This window comes from Trachurus trachurus, assembly GCF_905171665.1.
Source record: "Trachurus trachurus genome assembly, chromosome: 17".
NCBI classification, from domain to species: Eukaryota; Metazoa; Chordata; class Actinopteri; order Carangiformes; family Carangidae; genus Trachurus; species Trachurus trachurus.
The window spans coordinates 9,866,673-9,889,401 of record NC_139900.1 but is presented as its reverse complement, the minus strand read 5'-3'; the positions used below and the strand labels follow the sequence as shown (position 1 = coordinate 9,889,401).

The following is a 22,729-nucleotide window of genomic DNA, read 5'->3' as shown; positions in this document are numbered from 1 at the left end:
ACATATTGGTTTGTGTGAGAAGAGGAACATTTTTTTTACACACCAACGTGTGAACAGGAAACTGAACTGCAAACTCACTTCCTTATTCATTTTATTATTATATTATTTGGCCTTTTTTTTTGTTGCCCGCACAAAGCATCGTCTTGGTCGGGAGTTGAACCAGTGATCAGCGCCTCAAGCATAGGCCAACACAGGATGTGCTCTCTAACCACTCGACCACCTTTGTTTTTAATATTTATTTTTTTAATGGTAATTGTTTCTCTGATTGTTAGACTTGTAGTTCTCGAGACCGGTCTTGGTCTTTTTTGTGGTCTTGGTCTTGTCACAGTGTTGACAATCTTTGGTCTCTGTCTTGTCTCGGTCTCGCAATGTCTCGGACTGGCAGAGCGGTCTCGAAGGGATTTGTAGCCTACAACAGCATTTCTCAAACTTTTTTCAGTCACAGCACCTTTCAAAAGTGCATAAAATCTCACAGCACCCCAGCGTAAAATATGATTAAAAACAACACTGCATAGCCTAAATGTAAATGCAAATGTCCTGTTTATTTAGACGGGACAGTATTACACACAAGACATGCACCGTCTCTGTAGTACTGTTGTGCCTGTAGTTGAAATAGTACAATCTCATATTTACACTAAGCAGCTTAAGTATGATGCTTATGTTCTATAACTCATGCGAAATAGCGAAATATGGTGTAATAATAAACAAACTATAATCAGACACATCTGATTGGTTCATGGTCCTGACATCGAGGTTTGTATGTTTCTCTAATGCTCTTCTGTACAAAATACAGTAAGTGTGTTCAGGTTCAGGTTCAGTTTCAGGTTACTTTATTGATACCCAAGGGTAAACTAGTTTTGCAGTCGAGAGTTAAACAAGCAACAGAAAACGAACAATCAAATCAGAAACAGGACATTTAAAAAGAACACATACACATAAAACAAGAGACAGCTTCGGCTCGACAGAAAGTGCTGCAGTTCATGAAATAAATATAAGAAGTAAAAAACATGAAACTAAAAAATAATTAAAAAGAGCTAAATTTCCTCCAAGTTAAGAATGAATAAAAGCAATGAGATTAAAAAAAAAAAGGAGATACATCATGCTCCGAAAAGTGACTTGTGCAGCTTTTGTGCAAACTACAGCTTGTTTACCAGTGTTACTGCAGCTGGAACAAAGCTGTTTTTATAACGTTTTGTTCTGCAGTATGGGACTGACAACCTCCGCCCAGAGGGAAGAAACTGGAATTCACTGTGCAAAGGGTGTAAACGATCATTTAAAATGGTCGTGGCTATCCGCTGTAACTGTCTGGTATACAGGGAAGAAGGGTTCAGCTGTGGCTCACCTATCAGCTTACTTGACCATTTCACAATTTGATTCAATGTGTTCTTGTTTTTAGTAGAAAGGCTTCCAAACCATGACACCAAATAAAAGGATAAAATGGACTCAATAAAAGCACGATAAAAAAGAATCATCATGGTTCTGTCAACATTCCAGTAAGACAGTTTTCTCAGACAGTGCAAACGCTGTTGTCCTTTTTTACACACAGTTTCACAGTTTTCTTGAAAGTTCAATTTAAAATCAATGATAGTCCCAAGATATTTGTAGGATTCCACACATTCCACTAACTGACCTCTTATGGTTGTGGCATCATATGTGTGGATTTGTTTGCTAAAATCAATTAACATGTCCTTTGTTTTCGATATGTTAATTTGAAGATGTGACTCTTCATGGTGGTTCAATGGTTGTAATAACACTGCATGATTGCACAAGGTTGATTCATGAGTCTGAAGAAAACACAAGCAAATAAGTAAACATATTATTAGTTTATTAGATGTGTTTTCCAGGGAACAGTTAAGCGGTGATAGCAGGAAAATTTCTGTTCTTCAGAGGAGACGATGGATCCGCAGATATGTAGGATGATGAAAAGTGAAGAGCTTGAGTGTCGTGTTCAGTTTGACCTGGTCCACTCCTCTGTCCTCTAGGTGGCGCTGAAAGACTGTGTCAGTGCAGTTAAATATGTTCCCACAACTGTTATTACTGTGAATCATCATGAAACACAGATGCTTCATAACACTGAACTAATGATCCAAGTGACAGAAATGACAAATAGAAACAGAGTACAATTCAGTATTTACTAAAAATCCTCTGTCTGTGATTTTTATTATATTATGTGTGTTTTGTTTCCTCAGGGTCCAGAGCTCAGACTCCTGTGTTTGTGAAGACAGGAGAGGATTTACATCTGGAGGTCAAGGAGGCTGATGTACCTGAGGATTTTATTATTGTTCAATGGAGATTCAATGGTGACAATTTTGTAACATTTTTCCCTAAAAAAGAACCAACAGTCTCTCCTAATTACACTGGAAGGGTCGAGGTGTCTGTGGAAAATTTCTCTGTGAAAGTGAAGAATCTACAAAAGTCCGACAGTGGAGTTTATACTGCACAAGTGATATCGACTGGTCAAAGTCCAACTCTACCTGGATACGTCGTCACAGTTGAAGGTGGGTTTGTTAACTCTTCAGACGCTGACAGAGAGAATCTGCTGCTGTTTCTAAAACTCTTCCTGTAAACTCTCCCCTCAGATCCAGTGTCTCCAGTGAAGCTGACAGTCGACTCTGTGACAAACAGCTCAGACTCCTGTGACCTCACTGTGACCTGCAGATCACTGGACTCACATCAGATCAGCATCAATGTTTCCTGTAACACCACCACCTGCAGTCAGGAGGGAGAAGAGAGGTCAAAGGTCACAGCCTCTGATGCTACTCTCCATGTTTACCTGCTGAATGACATGATCATCTGTAACCATAGCAACCAGGTCAGCAGGACCAGTGACAGTGTCATGATTGATCAGTTTTGTCCCCAACGCACTGGTAAGTCTGACAGAGAAAACATCCTGTTGATAATATTACACAGTTACATTTAGAACAATTAAGAATGTGTGATTTATGTCAGAAAAATAAGCTCAGTTTTATTTACAGACACAGTGAATTAATTAGTCAGTATCATAACCACCTTGTGTCTCATGTTGCTGTTGTCATCACTTAGTTTACAGCTGAGCTCGGTCTTTAAACTTGGACTGTTGTGGTTGAATAAACAATAGATCTAAAGAAAACTGTCATTGTACTGATTCAGTAGTAATGTATTTAATTTAAACACATATTAAAGGTACAATCCCGGGCGGCTGGATTTACTGGACTAACGATTTCTTTTTTGAATTGCACACCCAGCCCTCCATCCAATCAGGAATCACAAAAACCATGCCCCCATTGCTCGGCTCCAGCTCGTGCCTCACTCACTCAGTACGTTTACATGACACTTGAAAAAGCCGAATTATTGCCTTAATCCGACTATAACTGGACAACTGAAGTGCATGTAAACACCTTAGTCCGACTGAAATCGGAGTTGGAGAACTCCGATTAAGACACCCAGATAATGCGATTGGAATTGGATTTTCTCCGTCATGTATACACCTTAGTCAGAGTATAACTGGACAATGCATGTGCGCATGCTCCACAACAGTAGAGACGGCACCAAGTGGAGCAGAGAAGCCGCCCGAACCCCGCAAAGTAAAGTAAAACCCAACGTCACGGCGACAGCTTTTGAGACTTGACACACACAGCTTCTGTTTAATCCATAATGCTTGTTGGGAAATTTGCTCCAATGTTTGTTTTGGGAGACATGCAGAGTCTGTGGGAGCCGCGACCGGGGACCATAGACCAGAGCGGCATCTGAGAATGACTGATGCATTCTGGGTAATTTAGGGGCAGCGCCCGGCATCCCTCCATTGAAAAGTTCAGCCTAACTGGCTTGATAAACTAACTAACAAAAAAGTTGGCTATTAACAGGCTATTTACAGACAACACTTAGCCAAAACCTCCCGGTGATTCCACCAAATACGTGTAGATGTCTGGGTCAGACATTTCTGGCCACTTTGTGGGGTCATTGATCACTGTGGGAGGCTAAATGAGCATACCGGTAGATTCATTAATTGTAATTTTTCAAGATAGCGTGAACGGTGGGTTTCAAAGAGGGTGTCAAAATAATTATGAGACATAGTGCTACAAAAGAAACAAAAAATAAAACATTCAGATTGATTGTTAGTTAGTCTACGCTCCATCAAAACACAAAAAGCCACTGAGTGCAATGTAAAAATGCCGGTAGCTGCCCCTAAATTACCCAGAATGCATCGGTCATTCTCATTTGCATAAAAAAGCTGCTCTGGTCTATGGCAGCGGCTGTCACAGCTGCAGCAGCAGCAGCTCCACTGAGCTGATCTGCCAGGGCGACCTCCGTCGTCATCTCGGGGGAGAAAACGAGCCAAGTAACTTTTGACGGTCTTTCATACTTTCAATAAAAGTTTCAGGTTTTTTGGGTGGTAGTTGACTAGGAGGTGCAGTTGGAGGTCGAATTCCTAGCTTGCTAGCTGCGGGCTGGCTGGCTGTGATGTGCTGTCAAAAAGTGTAGCTACAATCAAAGTACTTGTGTTGCAGCAGTCATAAACAGGCAGACTCACGGATTCAGTCTCACGTCTGGTCCGTTTATTCTCTTCACACAACTGCTGCGCTATCATGTAACTTTCTTGTTTCCGTCTCAAAAACTACGGCGTTACAAAGTTTCTTTCTCTTTTTCGCTCTCCCGTCTCACAGGAACTACCATAGCAACAACAAAAGAACACTTGTAACCATGACAATTACACGCGCTACCTGTTGGTGAACATTCTATTTCCCAACTGCTCTTAACTCACACTCAGTTTAACCATGTTTATAAAAATAATAGGCTACATTCACAGAAAATTAAAAGAAAATCATGGAGTCCCCTCTAACAGCAATGGGTCTCTCACACAAGTACTAGAGGGCATGCGCAGAACAGCGTGCACGTTGACTGACAGACGGGCCATCCAACCAAAGTTGTCTGAGACTAATTTGATTGGTCTGCCAAATTTTAGCCCCTACTCCTTACACAGATGACCAAATTTTGTCATTGATATGTCAAATCACTTATGTCATCAATTACTGTCTAATACTTAACCGATATACTCAGATTTTTATATTTTTGCCACAAAATGAGCCGCCCGGGATGGCACCTTTAAATGTTTATTACTGACAGGTTGAAGAACAAAACAATGTAAACCTGGATTTAAGCCTGTTATAAATTATGAACAAATAAATGGCTAATTTTTTAATGATTAGATCTTCCGTAAACTATCATATGTGTAACATGTCAAAAGCACAAGATGAGTTGCCATAATAGGACACTATTAGGCACAAATTTCTAATCAGTTTTTTGTCTTTTATTACAGATCCTGAATCACTTCGTAATCATATTACTCCTGCTGTTGTTGGTGGTGTTGTTAGTGTTTTAGCTCTTGTCTTGTTTGCTGTAGGAGGTTTTGCAGCAGCTAAAAAAAACCAAAGAGGTGAGTCAGAGTGTGTTTTGTAACAGAATACACAGTTAAATCTCCAAATCTTTTTAATGAGAACTACCCTTCACAGAGTTACAGGATCAATGGGACTGTTCATCCTTTAGTGTTGTGACAAACGTCAGTGTAACTTAAAGCACCTACACCTGTACATGTGGGTTTATATTGGTACATGTGGGTTTATATTGTGTTGTTCAAGTCAGTTAAACTGTAGCAAAACAAGTCAAAGTCAGAGTTGATATTGCCTTCATGTCGATTCATTCATCATCTCCAAGCTACAACATATAAAATAATAGAAAGTGTGATAGTTTGAATAATATAAATATTAATGCAGTTACACAGTAGAAATCTAAAGGTAAAGAAAATGTAAGATAATATTCTTTATGACTAACTTGCAGGTTACAGATTGAAGGAGGAAAACACGGTTTATGCTGAGGTAAGTTTTTCCAATCTGTCTCCCAGAGTTCAGTCAGACAAAGAAATCTGAGAAATTTAACAATAAAAATCAGATATGAGGAAACAGGAGAAGTAAAGAAATGCATTTAAAATCAAAACCTACCACTTTACTTCCCAGTGCCCCTGCTCCATCAGCTGTTCCTGCTTCTTGCTCCTATCTGCCACATGTTTACATCACTGGTCTCACTGCTTGTAAAACGCTCTGCATCAGATCAGCCTGATGTGTTTCAACATGAACAGTGACTGCAGTAGGTTTCTGCTGTGTTAAAGGTTCAATGTGTCTCAGTTTGCTTTTGTTACATGTTTTCCCCCCCCATCACTTTGCTGTTGCTTTGTTCGAAACAAAAATCCTTGTTCTAACATATGTTATGTTCTCAAAAACGTTGGCACTTTGCAACAACTAGCCTACATGATCATCACAGCTGTTTTCTTCTCTCTTTTCTTCTGCTCTCTGTCTCACATCAAGTAATATGTCTTATCTGTAGCTATATTCTCACACAGAATGAAATTCAACTAGAGTATTATTTCTCTTAATGTTTTTATAAACCATATTTGATTTCCTGATAAAGAGGTTACTTTATATTTAAAGAGAATAAAAGCACCTTTAAAACACTTTATGTGGTTTATCTTCCAGACTGGAACAGGCCAACCAGTGGATCGGAGTCAAACCAATGATGCTTCAGGTCCTTCTACAACCTATGATTTAGTGGGAACTCACAACGGACCCATAAAATCCCCAGAGACCAGGGCAAACTCTCTACCAGAAAACCCATATGCTGAGGTATATTAGCCAGGAACTGTACACCACTCACTGCACTGTATATTCACTTTGCACCAGTTATATGTGAAGATACACAACCATTTCAGCCGTAGAAAAAAATAACATGTGCTACCTGATACCTGCACACAGAATTAAAGACATTATTTTCTGATGAAGACATCAAGACCAACACAGACGTTATGAGTGAAATGCTGTTCCATATGATCATTGCTTTGTTAATTTTAGGCAAACAAAACTACTTCATTAGGTTCAGACTGTAAAACTCCTTGGCTTAGTAAACGTTGTTTAGAAAAAGTTAATGATTTCTAATAAAACTCCTGCATAAATATGACTCAAGTAAAAAAGAAAGAAAATAGAAAAACTGAACCTCACTCTCCTGCACAAAGTCCTGAGTCTGATTCATCCTCTGGAGTCTACAACTTCCTCCTGATGGAGACTTTTTCACTCTTCTGCATGATTTACATTCAATCTGTTATTTGTTAAATGTTAAATCAAGTGGTTGTAAAGAGTTTTGTATCTGAGTGAGTGATACCATCTTCATACAAGTAACACTACAACTATGTTATTTATACACCTTCCTATTATTTTTTAAAGAAAAACATAACTATGGGTCATAATGAACTGCAGAACAAATGACCTGCATCCAAACACTGTGTTTTCTTAAATGTGTGCTAGTCATTTCATGACAAACAAGGAAAACTTTATCAAAATTGTCTTCTGTGATTTATCTCCCAGGCTGAAATAGGCCAAACTCTGGTGCTGAGTCCAACCAGTGAGCCTTCACAGTCCATCTACTCCACGGTCGGACCTCACACTGGACCCAGTCCATCACCTGAGCCCGGACGGAAGCCTCCAGAGAGTCTGTACAATTCAGTAGATAAACATTCAGAAGTCTGAAAGAAAATCTGTAAATGTTGATCATTGATGCTTTTTCTCATGAGGAAGGTGTAGAGAGCTAGCCTGATGCATCAGCCGCTTATTTCATTACATTTCATATAGCGTCTGAACACGAGCCATAGGGATTCGTTTGCTTCCGGGAGGCGGTTGCTTACATTTGCTTCAACTAATCGCTGCTGCTTGGTGGTCACGTGTGCTATACACCGGTTAAGCTCATAGGTTAATCTTGAGCGCTTGAGTTCAACGTCATCGCCTTCACTTACCCGTCTGTTCGCTGATTGGTCCGTCCGCTCTGGCGGACGGAGCAAACCGAAACGCATTGCTAGTTTCCTGACTACATGGTTGAGGCAAATGAAATTTGCCGGAACCAGTAGGCGGCGCTAGCCTGGCTAGTAGAGAGCAGCAGCTGTGAAACATGTGTCATCATTACTATAGATGGATTATCAGTCTACATCACTGTAGCCCCGACGACGTTCTACTGCGCACGTCAGCTGCAGAAAGAAGTGCTGTTGGTTGCACTGATCGTTTTGCCAAAAATAACAACACGCAGCTTTTATAGAGAGAATAAAGTTTGATAGATAGTTTGAATTGAGCTTTCTTCTGAGAGAAAATAGTACATTGGAGATTAATTTTGAAATCAGTTGTGGAATGATTACTACAATAACAACAGTGACTGAAGACGAGGATACTAGAAAGCAAGCTAAAGTTCATTTGTTACGTTATATTATTTTTAATTACATATTCAGCCATGCAGGTGCAGTTCGCGGTCAGGATGCGGTTGTTCTCCTTGTTCTCAATGACTCAGACTTTATACTTCATGATCTCCGTCCTCTTCCCTTGTCTTTGATGAGGCAGTAGCCTACCTCAGTCCTCAGAGCCACAAAGGTTTTATTGTTGAAATTGTGTAAGAGTAGCCTACGGTACTGGACATGATTGTCTGTTATATAGCTGTAGGATGCCAGCTTGGGAATAGAGACTAGTGTCTCTATCAGGTAAGAACGGATGTCCAGCCACCAAAGTCTGGGCCATTTTCTCTCATTATTTATCTACTCACCTGCACCAAAGGCATATGGGTCATTAAGATGTATCCACCAATGTTAATTAGCAGCATAACTGGTTTTATCACTAGGTGACAACATTGCTAAACAGTTAAAGGCGCCGTTCTTTCTGCAGTCTTTCCGTCAAAATAAAAGCATCAAGCTCTTCTCAGAGCCTGGTGACGCGAGGGTATTTTTTATCTGGAGTCTAAAATAGTTCTTTAGTCACTTATGTTTACATCTAATTGTTTATTCTATCCATTATTGTAATCCATCCATGCCCAAAAAATAACTCAATGAGTTCCCGTTAACAGACACAGCGCTTTATGCTTGTCTTGTTTTTTAAAGACTTGAAGTAACTTTTATGTGCCATGAGAAACAAACACACAAATGACTAGAACAAAATATTTTTGTAAGATACTTTATCAAAGAAGAGATTTTTTTAAATGTGGTTGTTTGATAAAATATTAGATGTAAACTCATACTTGAACTGGATTAAATCTGTATGTTAGGCACCTTATACTTATCTACGGTGGCCGTGAGGGGCCAGGACGCTACAAACTCCACAACACAACACTTTAAGGAAAAACGCGCTGCAAATGTCACAACACAACACATTAACACAAACGCGCTGCAAATGCCACAACACAACGGAAGTGTTTTCCAGGGGGACCATAATCAGAGATGGACCCACATCCTGTTGCCGGTCTGAATCAATGAATGTTCAAACCAACCAACCAAGTTTTTTTCAAAGAGGTAAGTGTTCTTTTAACAGACTTGTCAATTGATAGATACCCATAGACTGTAATACCACAGTGGCTGTGCATCACTTTCAAGTGTCCCTTGGAAACACTTCCGTTGTGTTGTGACATTTGCAGCGCGTTTGTCTTAATGTGTTGTGTTGTGGAGTTTGCAGCGTCCTGGCCCCTCGCGGCCACCGTACTTATCTGAAAAAATTTTCTGCTTGAGTGAAGTGTATTTTTTTTTTTATCAGTTTTACGTTTGTGTCATATTTTGTAATGCAGGTGTTGTATCAGTTGTTCTGCCTGTCATGTTGACAATGTTCAATTCTTTGCTAAAAAAACATACAATCCTCAGGTCATTTCATTTCAGAGTGGTTACAGTTTTAATGTTGAATGTACAATAAACAACTTTGTATGAGAAAAATAGAAAAAGTGTAAGTGCTGCCCCGAATGAGGTCAATAAATCACTCCCAAATGTCCGGATATTTCAGAATATTGTAAAGATGACCTCATTCATTGATACATTACAACAATGCATTAATCAAAGTTTTCAAGATGTCTGTTTCAATTATTGTATTTATTGAGTAAAAACTGATTTGGCAAAACTGATGGATAATCAAGATGTAAAACTTTTTTTTGTACAATTCCCTGCCATGTTACTTTCTTTATTGTAAGTCTTGATCTCATCTATTAAATGAACTTGACCCATGGTGTGTTGTGATTTGTACTTTCTAAATAAAATTCAATTGCATTTTTTTATTTTTTATTAAACAATTATATATACACAAACATACAAATATTCAGACATTAAACATACAATGAATAGACAAACAAAAAATATATACATATATACACTGAAAGGGGTACCAACACTATATCATTATATATTAAAAAATATATATACTATTGCATTTTTAAGCATTAAAGTCAATAAGTGACGTGTGCACAATATGCTGTGTAAGAACAATAGGAAGTCTGGTCAGCCACAGGAAAGAAGTTGACTTCCTCATATAGATCACTGTGTGACATGTGTCATGTTCAAGACATCTTTAAAGTTTTGCCTGCACTGAAACCAAATGTTGGAAGGCGTCAGAATGGGACGTGTTTCATTCCTATTTGCTGTTTTCCTGGTGTCTTCATGTCAAATACAAGGTAAAACAATATCTTTTAACTAATACTCCATATTTGGGCTCTTTGTCTTAAATTCTGGTTGTTGCACCTCAGCACTGAAACACTGTGGTAAAGTCAGGAACTGAAAATAAGTAAGCAAAACTTATAGTTCAAAAACAAAGCAAGAAACAAAACAACAAAAGATTTAAGAAAAATGTAAAATAGGTAAAAAATACAAAGAAATAAAGGATTGTATGAAAATCAGGCTTTTAATGAATTTTAAATGAAAGCTTTTTGGATATTAATTTCTTAATGGTCTAGGGCTGGACGATATGAGAAAAAATCACAATAATTTTTTTTCATATCAGTCGATATCCATATACATCATGATATGACTCAAGTCACTATTTTTGTCAAGCCAAAATGTTCCCTCATACTCACAAGTTAGATTTGAAGATATCGGAAGGTTATTTCTGATTTAAATATTTATTTTCCGTCAAGAATTGAACATGACAGTCGGGGCGGTCCTGTCCTGCGTGTCGTTCCCCCCCCCCCTCTCTGCCTCCCATTTCCTGTCACTCTCTGAACTGTCCTATCCATTAAAGGCATAAAAGCCCCAAAAATATATATATAAACAAAGAATTGAACATGACAGATGTAATGATGAACATATAACAGCAAGAACGATAACAGTTTCAGAAAAATGCTATATAGGGAGAGAGAGAGAGAGAGAGAGAGAGAGAGAGAGAGAGAGAGAGAGAGAGAGAGAGAGAGAGAAATAAAAAAACATCCAAGTACATAATTGCGTGCACACATGCACACAAACATACCTCGTAACACATCTGCATACATGCACACATACACATACAAACCCACATACACATAGAGAAACATCATAACCTCAGCACATCCCCAAACAGCAGATCATCAACTTCCACCTTACACAACACACCCCGGTAACACCACAAGTTCCTAAAAGAGTCCAAGTCTCCAGAGATCCTGTAGAAACTGAAGTCCAGTCTGATCCTGGCCCTGATCATCTCCACACACACAAGAACAGAGGAGATGGTTTCTCCCCCCTCCACCCTCCTCTTTCTGCTTGCATACACCGCCATTTTAGCCTGGCCCAACACAAAGTTCAAGAGCTGGCTCTTCTCCTTCTTCTGGCGAGTGTATTTAAAACCACAGATAAAACCCCCTCGTGTAAAGACCTCAGTGAAAGCAGTGAAAACCCTCTGTAGGAACAAAAACAGTGCAGACAGTCGGTGACATTCAGAAAAACAATGAAAGACCGTCTCCCTCTCTGTGCAGAACGGACATCTATCCTCCACATCTTTGTTAATTACAGAAATGAAGGAGTTCACAGCAATCGACCCGTGGAGGATCCTCCACTGTAAGTCCCCATGTCTCTTAAGCCGTTTTCCCACTAAAATTAGCGGGTCGACGCGGGTTTTTTAAACGCGGGTCGACCCGCTAACAATCGGCATTTGGCCCCTTTCCCATTGACCAAAATGAGCCGAGTCTGCCCCCCCCCGCTGAGGGATCAGACAGAGCAGAAACCAGTCGCCCCGCTCTCATCCGCGGTGCAAGAGACACACACACAGTCATGCCACAGCCGCCCGCCGCGGAGTGTCCGTCCGCCGAGGCAGACTCTCTGGCTGGCTGACCTGGAGCACCAGGACCGCGGAGGACAGAGAGTCTGCTGCGGCCGGATGACGGACGTCCGCGACACAACACATCAGTTAAACAGACTGTCGCTTCTTTTCTTTTCTTTTTTTCTATCGTTTTTGGTCAGTGTTCTCTGATGTTTTGATCCCAGTCTCGGATGAGAGCAGAGCGGAGCAGAGCTTTGTTTTGGTACGTGACATGAGACGCGACCGGCGCGATGACGTAGCGTCACGTAACGTTCAGTGTCATCACGTAAATTAGCGGGTTGACGCGGGTCTGGCGTTCCCACTGCAAGCCGTTCGGGGCCGAGCCGATTAAAGGCGATTTTAACCCGCGTCGCTTGCCGAGTCGCGTCGACGCGGCTCGGTACGCCTTTCCCACTGCCACCAAAAGCCGATTGTTAGCGGGTTTAAACGGGTTTTTTGGCCAGTGGGAAAGGGGTATTAGTCAGTGGAGGTTTGTAGAGAGACCTCCAGGCCGGTCTCGACCCCCTCAGGTCAAAGTGACCCCTCCAGGGAGTGTCTGTCCGCTCACTCAGCTTGTCCCTGTTCAGAGTCTTTACCACCAGGCGATACAAAGTCTTCCCTGAAGCCTCCTGCAGAGAAGCCTGAGGGCAGTGGTCCAGGTGAGGACCCGCACAGTCCTTTAGCTCTGGGCTCAGCTGGATCAGGGGGAAGGGGTCCTGTGTATTGGCTGTGGTTTCACCTGAGGAGAAGCTGTCCAACATCAGGAGCTCGTGACCACTCAGTCTCTCTTTCCAGTGATCCAGGAGTTGTTGCACCACTCTACTGGACCTCATCCCCACCTTGAACGCCAGAGCAGCAGAGTCCTGTAGCCGAGGGCCAGCCAGCTCCACCACCTGGCCCAGAGTGGTGACCCCTGCAGCCTGGAACAAGGAGAACAGAGAGGAGCCCACCCAACCCGGAGAATCCAAAACTGTCCCGTGGAAGACTGGCTCCTGCAACAACCAGTGCAGCGAGTCTGCCTGCTTCTGTCTCCCCTTTTTTACCAAGCTCCAGACATTAAAAATACTCTTATAAAAACTTGGAAGTGATGACCTGTTAAACTGTGTGCTGTTCATTAAAAACAAACTAAAATCCAAACCCAGGCTGTTAAAACGCTTCAGGATGCAGCAGGCTAGAGCCCTCCACACAGTGTGCTCTGGTCCACTCAACAGTCTCTGAATAAATTGTAGCCGAAAAGCAGCACCCCTACTTGCGTTGTTTACATTCTGCATTCTGGCTTGTCTGTGAAACGTGCGCTGCTCAGAGACTGGGCAGATCTGTCCCACTTGCTTTCTCCCCGACTCTGTTGTTGGAGATCTCCCACACAGTAATAGAAATACACTTTTTTTTCTCCCCCCCTGCTCCGCTCGAGCGCGGCTGAACCCGGTTTGAGCTCACAGGGTGCGAGTCTGCTGCAGCCGCCGCTCGTGCTGACAGCTGACTGAGGGAGATGCTTTGGTTGGGTTTAGGCAATGAAGAAAGGAGTTGGTTAAGTTTAGTAAAAAGACCAGGTAGAGGCTAGACAGGCTAGAAGCATAATGAACATTACATGTCATTAATATGAAGTATTTGCTTGTTTTGCAGTTAATTATGCACATGATCCGTTTCGACCCCAAAAAGGAAAAAAGGATCAATGCGCACTGCGCACTGGGGGTTTCCCCCAATAGCCTTTTCGGAATAGCGGGGTCTTTAGAAAAACTAGAAAACCCCGCTATTACGATGAATGGAAGTCTATTGTCGGAAAGGCGGGGCTTCGGAAAGGCGGGGTGTAACCATAGAGAACCCGGATCTTGGCAATGAACCCAGGGTTGAAACCAAACCCTACTAAAGTCCGCCAGAGGTATTGGTGTTCAACCCGGTCAAACGCCTTTTCCTGGTCTATTGAAATCAGACCAGTATCAAAGCCCAATTCACTGGAAATCGCCAAAACATCACGAATTAAAGTGACATTGTCACTTATGAGCCTGCTGGGAACACAGTAGGTCTGGTCCGGGTGGACGATGGATGCCATCACCTCTCTCAATGGCCAGAGCTTTGGAAAGGATTTTATAATCCGTGCACAGCAACGACACTGGCCTCCAGTTCTTAATAAACTGCAGGTCTCCTTTCTTCAGTAACAGGGTGATGACGGCCTTATTGCAGCTCAGAGGGAGCCGCCCTCTCTGGAGGCTGTCAGACACCACCTCCAGCAGATCACGTCCTATAATGGACCAGAAAGACTTATAAAAATCAATGGGAAGACCGTCAATCCCTGGTGCTTTACCACTCTGCAAACTCATCATTGCTGTGTACAGCTCCTGCAGCGTCAAATTTGCCCCCAGCTCTGAGTTTACCTTTGAGTCTACCTGAGGGAGACCTGTAAGGAAGCTGCTGTGCACATCTGGATTGTCTGACTATTCACTCTTAAAAAGGTTTCTATCAGTGGCGAACCGTGGACCCAGACCCTGGGCCTTCAATAGGACCATGTAGCAATACAAAATTAAACATAGCAATAGAAATAATAGCCAGAGCCTTGTCACATGGATGGTCGGCATATTACATGTTTCTTTGCCCTAACTGGCTTCACAACACACAAGGTGATTCTGGAAAAACAGTCATTCAAAGCTGGCTATCATGAATCACTTAGGCTATTTAAAAAAAAAGAAACTAGCAAATCACACATTCACTTATTTGTTTAGCTGGAATGAAAGTAAAATGTCAATCATGAGCTGTTCAACAACTAGAGATGTATTTTTGATAATGTTTTTTGTGTTTGTTTGAGCTTTAGACACAGTTTAATTTCACTGTGAATTTAATATTTCTTCCAAAAGTGGCTATAAAACAAACACCTCCTGAGGTGACATGGGAAAAAGGCACAGGCTCTTTGTAAATGTTCAGCCATTTTTCACTGACCTTAATGGCTATCAAACTACCGGTATATGCAAATTGTAGGTTTACAGTACAAATTCAGTTCTGTGCTGCTGCTGCTGCTGCTGCTGCTGCTGCGGCTGCGGCGGCGGCGCTGGGTCTGTGGGTCTGTGGGGCTTCAGGGCTTCAGGGCTTCAACAGCGGAACTGACCCAGCTTAAAGTCATGCGTTTAATCAGCACTATTTAAACTTCTAATAAATAAATGTGCGCTCCGGCCACAGACTGTAGGCTCCGCTCTTACGGTAACTATTCTCTTGATCAGCATGGTGAAAGCATAGACTGTAGGGTGAAAGACAATCTCGTTGTTGTTGTTGTCACCGTGGCAAAGTGTCGTGTGTACGGGGGAAGGGAGGGGCGGGGGTGACAGGTCCAGCAGGAGGACAAACTATCCTGCGTTTAAATAACATGTCGAAAATATCTGCTTGACAACTCATGGAGCTGGAAGCAGCCCTAAATAAGTAACTACACTTTAACAACAAGCCCAAAAACCCGCAACCCACGACTACCAATATAAGCGACTTCACAGAAAAACAAAGTCACGTAAAACAAAGTCACGTATAATAAGCGGACTTGGCAACCCGCTCCCTCACTATTTTGGCGGCAATGTTGTTCTGCTGGGTATTCGCGAATACCCGGAAGCTGTCGTGATATGGTCCCGCCCACAACTCAGTGGAATATGATTGGCTAAGACACCTGTCAATCTCAAATTCATGCCCACACTGACTTGCATTACACGGGCCTTCAGTCACAGCCACTGAAGGCCCTGCCGGGGGAGTCGATGATTTACTGCCCAGATACCGTTGGAAGAAAAATTGTGATTGGTCCATTTCCCGTTCCATTATATTAACCCATTGTTTCCCAAGAAATATTAGTCCCAACTTTATAACAATTATCTAATATTACTTGTGTGTTGCTCACTGTATAAAATAAATAAATAAAATTAAAATTAAAAATAAAATAAATATATAGTAGTACAATAATTATTTCAATATTTTTTCTTAGGCCTTCACTGAATACCTTGAAGGCCCAGAGGGTTCCCCTCTGGTTTCTATAGAAACCTACAGCAAACTTTCTGATCTCAGACAAGTCTGAGACCTCAAAGCCACTATCCGTGCGTAAACAATGCATGATCTTCCTTTGTCCATTTTTTCGCTCTAGCCCAAAAAAAAATTGAGATGGGGCATCCATCTGAACCACATTTAAAAACCTGGACCTGACCAGAACCCCCTGTGCTGACACACCCAGCAGGTTGGCTATGGCTGCCTTTTTGTGTTTGAGGGAGTTGCCCTCGATTTTCAGAGGACTCTGCTAAAGACTGCAGTTCTCCCGCCTCAAACTCCAGATTTTTTAAAGATCGGGTTAAATCTCTTGTGACATTGCGAGAGAACTGCTGGCACAACTGTTGGATCTGCGCCTTGCCAAAATCCCACCACTGCTGAATGCTGGAAAAAGCATGCCTGCTGTCTCTATGGCTCTCCCAGAAATACTTAAAAGCAGTTCTAAAAGCCTGGTTGTCTAAAAGAACAGTGTTAAAATGCCAATAAGCACCTTTTAAACGAATGTTCTTGATAAAAACAGAACAGGAGACTAGAGAGTGATCACTAAAACCCACAGGCCGAATATGACATCTTGACAAATGGTGTGTAAAACAATAGAGGCGGTCCAGCCGAGCTAAGGATAAAACATTCTCTTTTGAATGACTCCAGGTGTATTGTCTATGTAGTAAGTAGTAAACCTTTATTTTACCAGGCAAGAATTGCTAAGAATACATTCTTATTAAGGCAATGGCCTGGTAGGAGGTGAAATACCTCCTAAGGGGAAGGGAGAGGGGGAGTAACATTAAAATATAGACAATAAAAGCACATACAACAACAGTGACACAAATGATTACTGTTAAAAACCCTCCACACATCAGACAGCTTATGTTCTTTAACTATCTGTGTGATCCTGTTGGAAGAAGCAGGATGGGGTTCTGGATGATTCCTGTCCAACAGAGGTGTCTCCGTACAGTTAAAATCACCTCCTAAAAACATAAAATCATTATCATCGCAATTCTTAACAGTATCATTTAAAATGTTTAAAAATGCCATCCTCTCCAACGCATTTGTTGGGGCATAGACATTCAAAAACACAAGTTGGACATTTTCAAAAGTTGCTTTCACTTTAAGTAAAACACCTGGAATTATTTCTTCAGAGTTAAAAGAAACTGGCAAAAAACTTCTTGAAAATAATATTCCCACCCCTCCACTACAGCTGGACTTATGACTTAAAACCACCTCCCCATTAAAAGCCTGCCTCCATTCACTCTCTGTAGTGCTGTGGGTTTCCTGTACAAACATGATGTTGATTTTCTTAATCTCCATGAGTTTAAACAGAGCAGCTCTTTTAAAATCAGCTCTTGCTCCATTTAGATTTAAACTACCCAGATTGAAATCACACATGGATAAAAGGAAGAAAACAACACACCAAATCAGAATAAAAGAGTGGCAGATTTTAAACCTCATCATCTTGGCTGCTTAGATGGCCTTTAACCCTGAGAATGTGCTTCTTTAACCTGTAAATCTCCTGATCAGACAGCACATCGTCTGCCATCCCAGATCTCCTAGTAGTAGGAGGTTTAGCCGATCTCAGGAACTGTCTCAGATCATGGAAATGATCCTCCATTGCAATGAGCCTCTGACCTTTAGTTCGCTCTAAGAACTTTTTTATTTCATTAGGAGTTATTCATCCTGGAGGCCGACTTCACACACTCACAGCCCACCACCTCACCCACAGCCAGGCCGGCCTCCTCTACACTGCACGGCACTGAGGGCACCAGTTTAACGGCATGACGACGAGTTAAACGCTCGAAAAATCAGCCGCAGCAGCCCCACACACAAAAACTCTCTCCCACACACGCACGCACGCACACACACCAAACTACACTACGTTAATAATAAACAAAAGATAAACAAAAGCACATAAACAGAAGATTTAGCCAAAAGAAGTTTCTACAAAAACCTCACACACACTCCAAACATTCCGCTCTCAGCTCCACACACACTCCGCCATCTCAGAGAGAGAGAGCGAGAGAGAGAGGGAGGGGGGGATTGACTCAATAGTTATGCTCTAAGGTGAAAGGGGGTAGGGGGTGGGGGGGTGAGTGTTGCCTCATTTCACTCATTCTGTCTCTCTCTCCCTCGCTCTCTTTTTTCCCCGGCAATTTCCTGCAGCAGCCCAATCATTACCACGTGTTGTTGTGTTGTGTCTTCTTGTGCTGTGTCAACCTACTGTAACCTGGCTGACTCAGCCATTGGTTCAGTGCGGCGCAACTCTCGTTATCATTGGCTACTTGTATTTTTTGTCAAAACATTAATGAATGAAACCTATCGACTTTCTATTGACCACATCTCATATTGCTATCGAGTAAAAGTTATTTCTCGATATCGTTATCATTTTATGCCCAGCCCTATAATGGTCATGACCTCACTGAATGTGACATGTGTTCATAATTTTGAAATAATGATCCAAGTGTCAGAAATGACAAGTAGAAACAGGGTAGAATTCAGTATTTATTAAAAAATGTGTTTTGTTTTCACAGGGTCCAGAGCTCAGACTCCTGTGTTTGTGAAGACAGGAGAGGATTTACATCTGGAGGTCAAGAAGACTGATGTACCTGAGGATTTTATTATTGTTCAATGGAGATTCAATGGAAGTGACAATTTTGTAACATTTTTACCTGCTGGAAAACCAACAGTCTCTGATCGTTACAGAGGAAGGGTCGAGGTGTCTGTGGAAAATTTCTCTGTGAAAGTGAAGAATCTACAAAAGTCCGACAGCGGAGTTTATACTGCACAAGTGATATCGACTGGTCAAAGTCCAACTCTACCTGGATACGTCGTCACAGTTGAAGGTGGGTTTGTTAACTCTTCAGACGCTGCCAGAGAGAATCTGCTGCTGTTTCTAAAACTCTTCCTGTAAACTCTCCCCTCAGATCCAGTGTCTCCAGTGAAGCTGACAGTCGACTCTGTGACAAACAGCTCAGACTCCTGTGACCTCACTGTGACCTGCAGATCACTGGACTCACATCAGATCAGCATCAGCACCACTGTTACCTGTGACACCACCTGCAGTCAGAGGTCAAAGGTCACAACCTCTGGTGTTACTCTCCATGTTTACCTGGTGAATGACCAAATCACCTGTAACCATAGTAACCAGCTCAGCTGGACCAATGACAGTGTGATGATTGATCAGTTTTGTCCCCGACACACTGGTAAGTCTGACAGAGAAAACATCCTGTTGATAATATTACACAGTTACATTTAGAACAAATGAGAATTTATTTTCAAAATACTAAAAAGTAAAACCAAACTTCTTTCAAAGAGACAGTAAATGATGATAATGATTAATAACTTAATGACATCACCCACTTTGTTTTATTCTGATGTGACGTCACCAAGTTTGACAGATGTTGTGGATGTTGTTACTGAGTGTAAAACACACAGGTGCTGAGCAAACAGAGGAAGAATAATAAGAGGTTGATGACTTCCTGTTGACCAGTGTCAGTCTGATGAAGGTGGTTGTTGTGTTGCAGGTTCAGAGAGTCTCTCTGCTGGTGTCTCTCTCTGCCTGGTGAAGACAGTCGTCTTCTCTGTGGGTCTGATCGTCATGGTGGCTGCTGTCATCAGTGTCCATGTCATGGAGAGACTCAAGAAGAAAAACTGAAATGTCAAGTTAAAGGAGCCTCTGTGTTGTCTCTGACCACTGGGAGCACTGTGGACACGTTTGGGCTTTTTATTTTTATTGTCATGTGTGAACCTTTCTCTAGTTTGATGCATGTGAACAAGAAATGAAACCTGGATGTAAACTAGTCAGGATTTTATTTCCTTGTTAAATCAGCTTCTAAAATACATGAAACTCTTCTGTAAAGCTTCAGTGATTCTCAGCTTTAACCCAAAAAATCCTGCTCGTGATTTGATGTATAATTTATAAAATGAGAAACAACTGAAATATTCTCTGAATGCAGCAAAGACACAAGATGCTAACAATGATATCTGGATCATTGAACCACAATTATCAGCAAAGAGCAAGAATAAAATCAACTGCTGGCTTCTGCAGAACCTGAGGAACTGAACTGTGTGGTTTTTATGGACATAAACATTATGAATATCTTTGAATTTGGTTTTTACATCTTTTGAAACTGAGTCTCGGTTGCAGAAAAAATGTTTCAGCTTTTTCATTTTTCAGTTTGGACTCTAAAGCAGGTGAAGATGGTTTCAAGTATTTTATAATATTGATCCTCTACAAAGTGATGCAGCAACCTGCAGGGATGATGTATGTTAGCATCACCATGGTTACCTTGATTCAAGGGTAATGCGATTTTTTTCCACTGGCTTTTTGATCATTTTAGTAAATAAGTTCAGTGGCAAACAAAAGTTAAGCAACATAATCTTTATAAATAAATAAAGATAAAACTAAAGGTAATATGTCATAGTTCTTGTACAAATCAAAAATGTTGCACTGCTGTGAGTTTTTAGCTGCGACGATGACCGATACTGATGTACAGTAGATCAATAAAATAGAACTTACAGTAAAAGGGAAGTATGAATAGTGGAGTTAAGTTATGGGTGGAGATGGTGTGACATTGACAGGAAGTGTGGCTCTATATCTTAAGAACACGTCACACTGGTTCAATTTGGTCTGAGAGAAGCCAGAGAACATGAAGTCCGTCTTTGTGATACTGGGACTGCTGGTCTGCACAAAGGCTGCAGGTAAGACATGAACACTGTCTGATAAACTGATATTGACAATAGATCAATAATAATGGAGGTCCGGATCATGAATATTAAGTACAATTTAAGTTTTTGTAACAAGAAGAAGAACCAACAGTCTGGATACTTAAACAGGAAGAGATGAATCGTCTGTGAAACATCTGTGAAACATCTGTGAATAAATTCAGCTTCACTTAACATTTTGAGGTAAAATCTTGGAAAAACTTGTTTTTAATCAAGTAAATTACTTTTTAATCGCAAACAACATTTTAGAGAGTTATCAGTTTTAGGCAACACAGTCTCACCCCTTTGCGTCAAACGGTTGACGCTTGGTCAAGGCCCCTTACGTCAATATACTGACGTGGAGGGGGTACCCTCGAGGTCGTTTCTCGACGAATAGGGCCACTCATAGACTTGAATGCAAATCCCTCATCCTCGGATTTTGACGCAGGGGGGCGGGACCGTTTCTCCCTCGACGTTGCCAGAGCCGGCCCTCCCTATAAGCGAACTAAGCAGCTGCTTAGGGCCCCGCAGCCACTAGGGGGCCCCCAAACTTTGCTCAATCATTTGTCTAACCGTCTCTGACAACGGCAACGTGTAACCCTTGACCCAACTGGCAACAATGACCGTGACACGCATACGTAAACGTAACGCAGACTGTGGCCGTTGTCCGGTAACGAGCGCGCACCACCCCTTCCCCCCCTCTCCCCCCTGGCCCCCTCCCTCCCTCACTCACTGAGATCGCGATTTGCGAGGAGGTGATTAGCTTTTGAACAGTGACGATGTCCAAAAGGATATATCTGTCAGGTGCAGAAAATAGGAAAAAGAAGAAGGCCGAGGATGAAAAAAAAACAAGGACAAGGTAAGGCTAATTAATGTTATGTTTACCAGATGTACGTTTAGCCGAAAAACATGTCAGTGCTTGTGTTAGCTCACTTAGCTGGCTAGCTGCTACATGTACCAGCCTGCTGCAGTTAACATGTCCTGGCTGATTTTAAGGTCTGTTTCATAGACTGTAAAAGGTCTGTTTACAGTGAAAAGATAACAGCTGTTTTCCTGTGAGGGGATAAAGGATCAATCACCCATTTATTAATGGCTGATTAGATATGTCATGTTGCCACATCCTCATTCCCCTGTGGCTGGTTCCAGTCATACAGTTGGTAAGTTTCTTGTTTGTTGCCACAATATGTTTATCTCTGTTGGAAAATTAAATTGTGTGTACACAAGTGGCTAAAAAAATTCTACTAATCTTCTCCACAGCTCCAATGGTTACTGCTGATGATGCTGCTGACCAACCAACATCCTCTATCTTCTTCTCAACTGAAGTTTTGTTTTAAGGGTTATAGAATTTAGCTGTACAGATAATTTAAAGAAAATAAATCTGTTCAAACTGTAATCTTTTGTAGAATATTTTATCTTTCTGCTACATCAAAAGTAGTGATTTAATACTGCAGGTTTGGAGCCACCTATCGCCATTCACAATATTAACATTAAAGGAGATATCAGTGAAATGTTTTTGTTAATATAAGTCCTAATTAGTCATATTTTCCGTCAGCAATCACTTACATAGAGTGTTTCGACCGGAACACGAGTCTCTCCGTCACTCTGCTCTGCTGTAACCCGAGGAGAAAACATTTCTTCTGGGATACAAGTGTTATCCAATGAGGAGAGAGAACGGCATGAAGGGCTGTGTGTGCAGCCAAGGGATGCGCGTGAATGTGGTGACGTAGCACGAGGACCAATTGATGCCTGACAAGGGCGGGGGCTGCTAACTCATGGTGCGTTCAAGGAAACTCGTACTTTGTGTTTTTCCTTCCTGTGAAGTCATACCAGTTCGATCTGGTACGAGTTCACGGGTCAGAAGTTACGAGTGGCCGTTATAGGGAACTTTCACAGACAACAGGATGGTAAAAACACGAGCTACGGGTTACCTGGAACGCTACCAAGTCGTAGTTGTG

The 22,729-nt window shown here is 41.7% G+C and overlaps 1 long non-coding RNA gene across 1 annotated transcript; it reads left to right on the top strand.

Moving 5' to 3' along the window:
• The first annotated feature begins 21,562 nt into the window (after positions 1 to 21,562).
• On the top strand, positions 21,563 to 22,108 carry LOC311000337. Its single transcript, XR_014596081.1, has 3 exons — positions 21,563 to 21,633; positions 21,806 to 21,931; positions 22,032 to 22,108. It is a non-coding gene; the product is annotated as an uncharacterized lncRNA (long non-coding RNA).
• The last annotated feature ends 621 nt before the right edge of the window (positions 22,109 to 22,729 follow it).